Below are 6849 nucleotides of genomic sequence, written 5' to 3'. Positions count from 1 at the left end.
GATGCATTACATGAATTGAATATATTTTGCAACAATATCCGGACAGAAGACAAGATGGTTTTCATGTTACTGTGTGTCACAAAAGCTAGACAGCGGATTAAGCTGGGATTTCCCAGTTATCCTGGATGACTTAAGTCTAGACTCGGTTTTAGGAAAGCAGAGGAAGCTAAGTTACCATGGAGATTTATTCTGCACTGACCAGGCTAACAGCCAGGATGTATTAATCCTGGAGCCTTTTCTGTTCACTCAGCAGTGGTTTTTACCTTATGTTTATTAGCCTGCATTAAAATACAACAGGTACATATTGCTGTTCAGTTTAATACTGTTGTTATTTTCAACATTATTCATGTGATAGTCGTTGTTATATTGCTGTATGAAGACTGCTGTTAACGTTGTTGTTAGACGTTTGGTGAATATATTACGGCAGTTGGGTTAGTGTTAGGTTAAGAGTAATATATAAAGTTCTATATACATGTGTTTCTATAATGAAGTCAGTGATGAAGAGTAATATATAAAGTCTATAAATGTGTTTCTATAATGGTTCTAACAACGGCAGACTGCTCAGAGACCAAAACATCTTTTTAGATCATTTATTTCTTTTCTATTCTTTAACAATAAAGTATCATGTTTATTTTATCTGCCATTCTTAGGACACAGTGTGTGTTCTCTCCAGTAAACTGGGACTATAATCTGGGAGTATTGTACAGTTATAAAAACCTATCCTAATTATACAATCCTCCTTAATTATAGTCACAGTTCACTGGACCAGTAACTACTGTATATAGTGTAGACTACTGTACATTGATGTAACAAAAGGGAGAGAACACATCAATGAGTTATGACCTTATATTGTCCTGGGGGGAAATAACTGATGAATACTCAGTTACAGTCATTGTTTACAGTGTGCATTACATTTACTAGTTTCTAGATTTTAGAGGAAGCAACGCATATAATATGTGAAGAAGGAACTCGGCCTCTGTTATAAAACAGAGAGAAACTGCATTTTAGACAATAGCGAATGGACTGAATGATCTAAAAATATACATTTACGAACCACTTTGAAGGCAAAATATACAACTGTTAATGTGTGCAAATGATTAGTAGCTTAACTCCTTGAATGGTATGATGACGGTTTCAATTCAGAGTCGTGGTCACATAATGTCTATTTTTAGGCTGCTTACATGTTCAGTCAGTCCATGATTGTTTGCAACGCTTTCTCTCGCTGTTTCATCACAGCGACCGTGTTTCTTCTTTACAATAATGTAAAGTTTCACGTTATCATACTTCCACAAGAAGCTGCTGCTCACTCTGTGTAAAGAACACACAATGCGTATTCTCCTTTTTAGCATCAGGAAATCTGTGATCGACCGGCTCGACCTAGTCTCTCCTCCTCCTCCTGACTCGACCTAGTCTCTCCTCTTCAGCCTGACTCGACCTAGTCTCTCCTCCTCCTCCTCCTGACTCGACCTAGTCTCTCCTCCTCCTCCTCCTGACTCAACCTAGTCTCTCCTCCTCCTCCTCCTGACTCAACCTAGTCTCTCCTCCTCCTCCTCCTGACTCGACCTAGTCTCTCCTCCTCCTGACTCGACCTAGTCTCTCCTCCTCCTCCTCCTGACTCGACCTAGTCTCTCCTCTTCAGCCTGACTCGACCTAGTCTCTCCTCCTCATCCTGACTCGACCTAGTCCCTCCTCCTCCTCCTGACTCGACCTAGTCTCTCCTCCTCCTCCTGACTCGACCTAGTCTCTCCTCCTCCTCCTGACTCGACCTAGTCTCTCCTCCTCCTCCTGACTCGACCTAGTCTCTCCTCCTCCTCCTGACTCGACCTAGTCGCTCCTCTTCAGCCTGACTCGACCTAGTCTCTCCTCCTCAGCCTGACTCGACCTAGTCTCTCCTCCTCAGCCCGACTTGACCTAGTCTCTCCTCCTCCTCCTGACTCGACCTAGTCTCTCCTCCTCCTCCTGACTCGACCTAGTCGCTCCTCTTCAGCCTGACTCGACCTAGTCTCTCCTCCTCCTCCTGACTCGACCTAGTCTCTCCTCTTCAGCCTGACTCGACCTAGTCTCTCCTCCTCAGCCTGACTCGACCTAGTCGCTCCTCTTCAGCCTGACTCGACCTAGTCTCTCCTCCTCATCCTGACTCGACCTAGTCGCTCCTCTTCAGCCTGACTCGACCTAGTCTCTCCTCCTCATCCTGACTCGACCTAGTCGCTCCTCTTCAGCCTGACTCGACCTAGTCTCTCCTCCTCAGCCTGACTCGACCTAGTCTCTCCTCCTCATCCTGACTCGACCTAGTCGCTCCTCTTCAGCCTGACTCGACCTAGTCTCTCCTCTTCAGCCTGACTCGACCTAGTCTCTCCTCCTCAGCCCGACTCGACCTAGTCTCTCCTCCTCATCCTGACTCGACCTAGTCGCTCCTCTTCAGCCTGACTCGACCTAGTCTCTCCTCCTCAGCCTGACTCGACCTAGTCTCTCCTCCTCATCCTGACTCGACCTAGTCTCTCCTCCTCCTCCTGACTCGACCTAGTCTCTCCTCCTCATCCTGACTCGACCTAGTCTCTCCTCTTCAGCCTGACTCGACCTAGTCTCTCCTCCTCAGCCTGACTCGACCTAGTCTCTCCTCCTCATCCTGACTCGACCTAGTCTCTCCTCCTCCTCCTGACTCGACCTAGTCTCTCCTCCTCATCCTGACTCGACCTAGTCTCTCCTCCTCATCCTGACTCGACCTAGTCTCTCCTCCTCCTCCTGACTCGACCTAGTCTCTCCTCCTCAGCCTGACTCGACCTAGTCTCTCCTCCTCATCCTGACTCGACCTAGTCTCTCCTCCTCATCCTGACTCGACCTAGTCTCTCCTCCTCAGCCTGACTCGACCTAGTCTCTCCTCCTCAGCCTGACTCAGCCTAGTCTCTCCTCCTCAGCCTGGCTTGGCCGTCGTGTAGCTGCACAGATTAGTCTAGGTCAAGCCACGCTTTATCAGTTATTATAAATTAGATATATTCTGCTTTTGTGAAACAGCGTCCTGGACCCTATGTTCTCCATGTTTTCAGGATCCTAATGACGTTTTTCCACTATATGGTACCTGCTTGAGCTCGGCTTGGCTCGACCGCGGTGCCCCGTCCTCCATTTTCCATTGCAGATTTAGTACCGCCTCATGCGTGAGGCGAGCGTGGCTGGTCGTCATAGCGACGCTGCAGGAAACTGCCACGACCTAACATGACACGCGCACAGAACATCGAATGTGTGTTGTTTTTGATTCTCATCATGTGGCTGTTAGCCAGAAGACACATTTCGTTTCTAAAGAAGCTGGAGGCAGCAAAAAAACACCGCTGGCTAAACTGTTTAAAAATAGCGGGTTTGTTCAGGACACCCCCGTCTGTCGCTAGCAATGATGACGCAGTGATTAGTGACGATTCTCTCCGACCAATCAGTAGTCTCGAGGTTTTCACGTCACCTTTTGGTATCGCCAAAAGACCTTTCTGTTTAACCAGAAACAGCTTTGAGGTCACTAGTGCTAATCACACCAGACTCAGATATTTTCACATGTAAATCTGTATTTACACTATGTGTTTAAAAAGCGGTAGTTACCCTTTAATGCTGCAAACTGGATTGCTCCAACTAAGTTTCGTTGTGTAATATATGCAATGACAATAAGATCAATCTCTCTCTCTCTCTCTCTCTCTCTCTCTCCTAGCGGCTCCCCCCCCACACAGACACGCATTAGCACCGCGGTGGCTGCAGAGCAATCAGTGGGAATAGAGCATCTTTTAACATCAGTTTTGTCACTTATGGAGCGACCATCAGGCTTTTCTGATGAAGTCAGAAAGTGCACACATTCTCAGAATTTTGTCTTCACTGAGTTTGACGCTGGTTTTATAATCTGTCTTTACAAGCTGTTCTGATTGAACCTTGAATGCACTTATTGGCAGTTGCTTTGGAAAATTAAAAAAGGCTTTGTGAACACCTCAGTCAAAGGTTTCTGACTCGGCAGTTAGCTCAGGCATTTAGAGCAGTGTGTGGCCATGCAGCGCTGGGGGGCGCGGGTGTAGTTCCTGTAAGTTCCTCTTCATCATCATCCTCCTCCTGTGGATGCTCATGTGTTTGTGTAAACCTGCACTCTGTGTAAAATATTTCTTACAGACTGAGCAGCTGAAAGGTTTTTCTCCTGTGTGAGTTCTCATGTGTCTCTTCAGGGTTCCACTTACAGTGAAAGCTCTCCCACACTCAGAGCAGCTGAAAGGCTTCTCTCCTGTGTGGATTCTCATGTGTTTCTGTAAATCTCCACTTCGTGTAGAAGATTTCTTACAAACTGAGCAGCTAAAAGGTTTTTCTCCTGTGTGAGTTCTCATGTGTCTCTTCAGATTTGAGTTGCGGCCAAATCTTCTCCCACACTCAGAGCAGCTGAATGTTTTCTTACATCTTGAATCATGTTTCAGAGAGTTTAAAGCTGACTGAGGTTCTCTGGTCTCCTTCCAATCAGCACTGTCATCAGTCTCAGGTTCAGAAGAGTCTCCAGTCTGGTCTTCAGTCTCTGGTTGTAAAAGTGGATGTGAGTTCCTGGCTGGTTCTGGTCCTCCACAGTCCTCTCCATCAGCTTCTGTTTCCATCTGACCAACACATTTATGTTTTTTGACACGAGAACGGCGGGCAAATCTTTTGTTACAAACACTGCAGCTGAATCTTTTCTTTCCTGTGTGGACTGTCATGTGTGACCGTAAATTTCCACTCTGTGTAAAAGAAATCTTACAGACTGAGCAGCTGAAAGGTTTTTCTCCTGTGTGGATTCTCATGTGATCTTCCAGATTTGACTTTCGGCCAAATCTTTTGTCACAAACACTGCAACTGAATTGTTTCTCCTCTGTGTGGATTGCCATGTGTTGTCTCAAATATCTCTTCTGCGAAAATCTTCTTCCACACTCAGAGCAGCTGAATGTTTTCTTACATCTTGAATCATGTTTCAGAGAGTTTAAAGCTGACTGAGGTTCTCTGGTCTCCTTCCAATCAGCACTGTCATCAGTCTCAGGATCAGAAGAGTCTCCAGTCTGGTCTTCAGTCTCTGGTTGTAAAAGTGGATGTGAGTTCCTGGCTGGTTCTGGTCCTCCACAGTCCTCTCCATCAGCTTCTGTTTCCATGTGTTGAGTCTGTCTGTGATGAAGCTGTGAGGACTGAGCTTCCTCTTCATCATCTTCACTCTTCACAGTAACAGGAGTGAATGAGAACTTGGTGATATCAGCCTCCTCCAGCCCTTGAAGCTGCTCTCCCTCCTGACTGCTCCACAGTTCCTCCTGTTCCTCTTTAATGTGTGGGGGGGGCTCTGGCTCCTGCTGGTCCACACTGGAGCTGCACTCCTGCTGCTCCTCTTCACCAACAATCACTTTAAGAACGTCTGGAGGTAAATCTGAAACAAACAGACAGACATTAATTAATACAAATCTTAAAGATACTCATAAAAAACCCTCATGCCTCCACTCTGCTCTGGCTGTAAAAGCTGTGTCCGTCTGTCTGAGAAAATCTCCGAGCTGGAAGGTAAGATAACTTGCTGCACCATTTAGAGAGGATGAGGCTCTGCTCAGTTTCATGGTTTGATATCAAGCCAAACACCAGACCACTATGCACTTGTCTTAGCCGCTCCCGAGTGAGACTGATGAGAGTGTAGCGACTCCAGACCACATGGTGGCGGTAATGCGCCTCTAAGCCAGGACGTTTACCTGCATTGAGCTTTGATAACCTCTATCTGTGTTTTGATTTAACGTTAACGGAAAAGTTAAATATTGAAAAATTTCGCTAGTTTGGCTCCGCTACAGCTTTGTAGCCCACTTGATAACCCGGAGGATGCCATCTCACTCGACTATCCCACAGAGTAATTTAGCAGTTTATCTCAAGTATGCAAATATGGGATATTTACATATAGTCCTACAAAACAGATCTGATCATCTGGTGACCTAGTAACTGCTGTGAAAGTGCAGCTAGCAACAAGTACTCAAGTAGATTTTTCAGATATTGTTACTTTACTATTTATATTTGTGCCGACTTTTAACTTTTACTCCTTACATTTTTAACACAAATATCAGTATTTTCTACTCCTTACATTTTACAAAATTGGCTCGTTACTTTAGTTTCAAATAATTTCAGTGGAGTTACCGTTATTATTTTTTGCGTCATCAATACCAAATTCAATCTAATTGGATGGGAATATATGTTGCACTTGACGCACCACTACAAGACGACTCAACAGATTCGGCGGCATTCATTCACGGATGTAAGCAATATATATATATATATATATATATATATATATATATATATATATATATATATATATATATATATATATATATATATATAATAAAGAGCCTTTGTTCCATGTCCACTGAAGTGTCTCAGCTTGACCTCTAGTAATGTGGTCCAGGTAGCTTGTCATTCGCAAGGCAACTTTTACTTTTATACTTTAAGTAAATTTCCAAGCCTGTACTTTGTTACTTTTACTTGAGTAAAGAAGTTAAATCACAACTTCTATTTTCACAAGAGTATTTTTTAACACAAGTATCTGTACTTTTACTTGAGAACGGGAAGTGAGTACTTTTGCCATCTGTTTAAATGTTGAATGAAAGTTTTTCTTGTAGTCATCGTCGTAATATCATGATGTTAGTGATCTCTTCTTGTGTTTAAAAATGTTGTTTCTGCCTCAAAATGACTTGATTTCATTTATGAGGCTTTTTATCTGACAGATTATAGGCCACACTGAACTTTCTACCTGTTGAAATACTTTTTTAAAGAGCCAGTACATCCAGTAACACACAAGTTGTTGACGTTTATAAACAGGCTCCTGTGGACAGACACGTGTCCCAACCAGCC

The sequence above is a fragment of the Sander lucioperca genome, chromosome 16 (assembly GCF_008315115.2).
Source record: "Sander lucioperca isolate FBNREF2018 chromosome 16, SLUC_FBN_1.2, whole genome shotgun sequence".
Lineage (NCBI taxonomy): Eukaryota > Metazoa > Chordata > Actinopteri > Perciformes > Percidae > Sander > Sander lucioperca.
Note: the sequence above shows the minus strand (reverse complement) of the source record.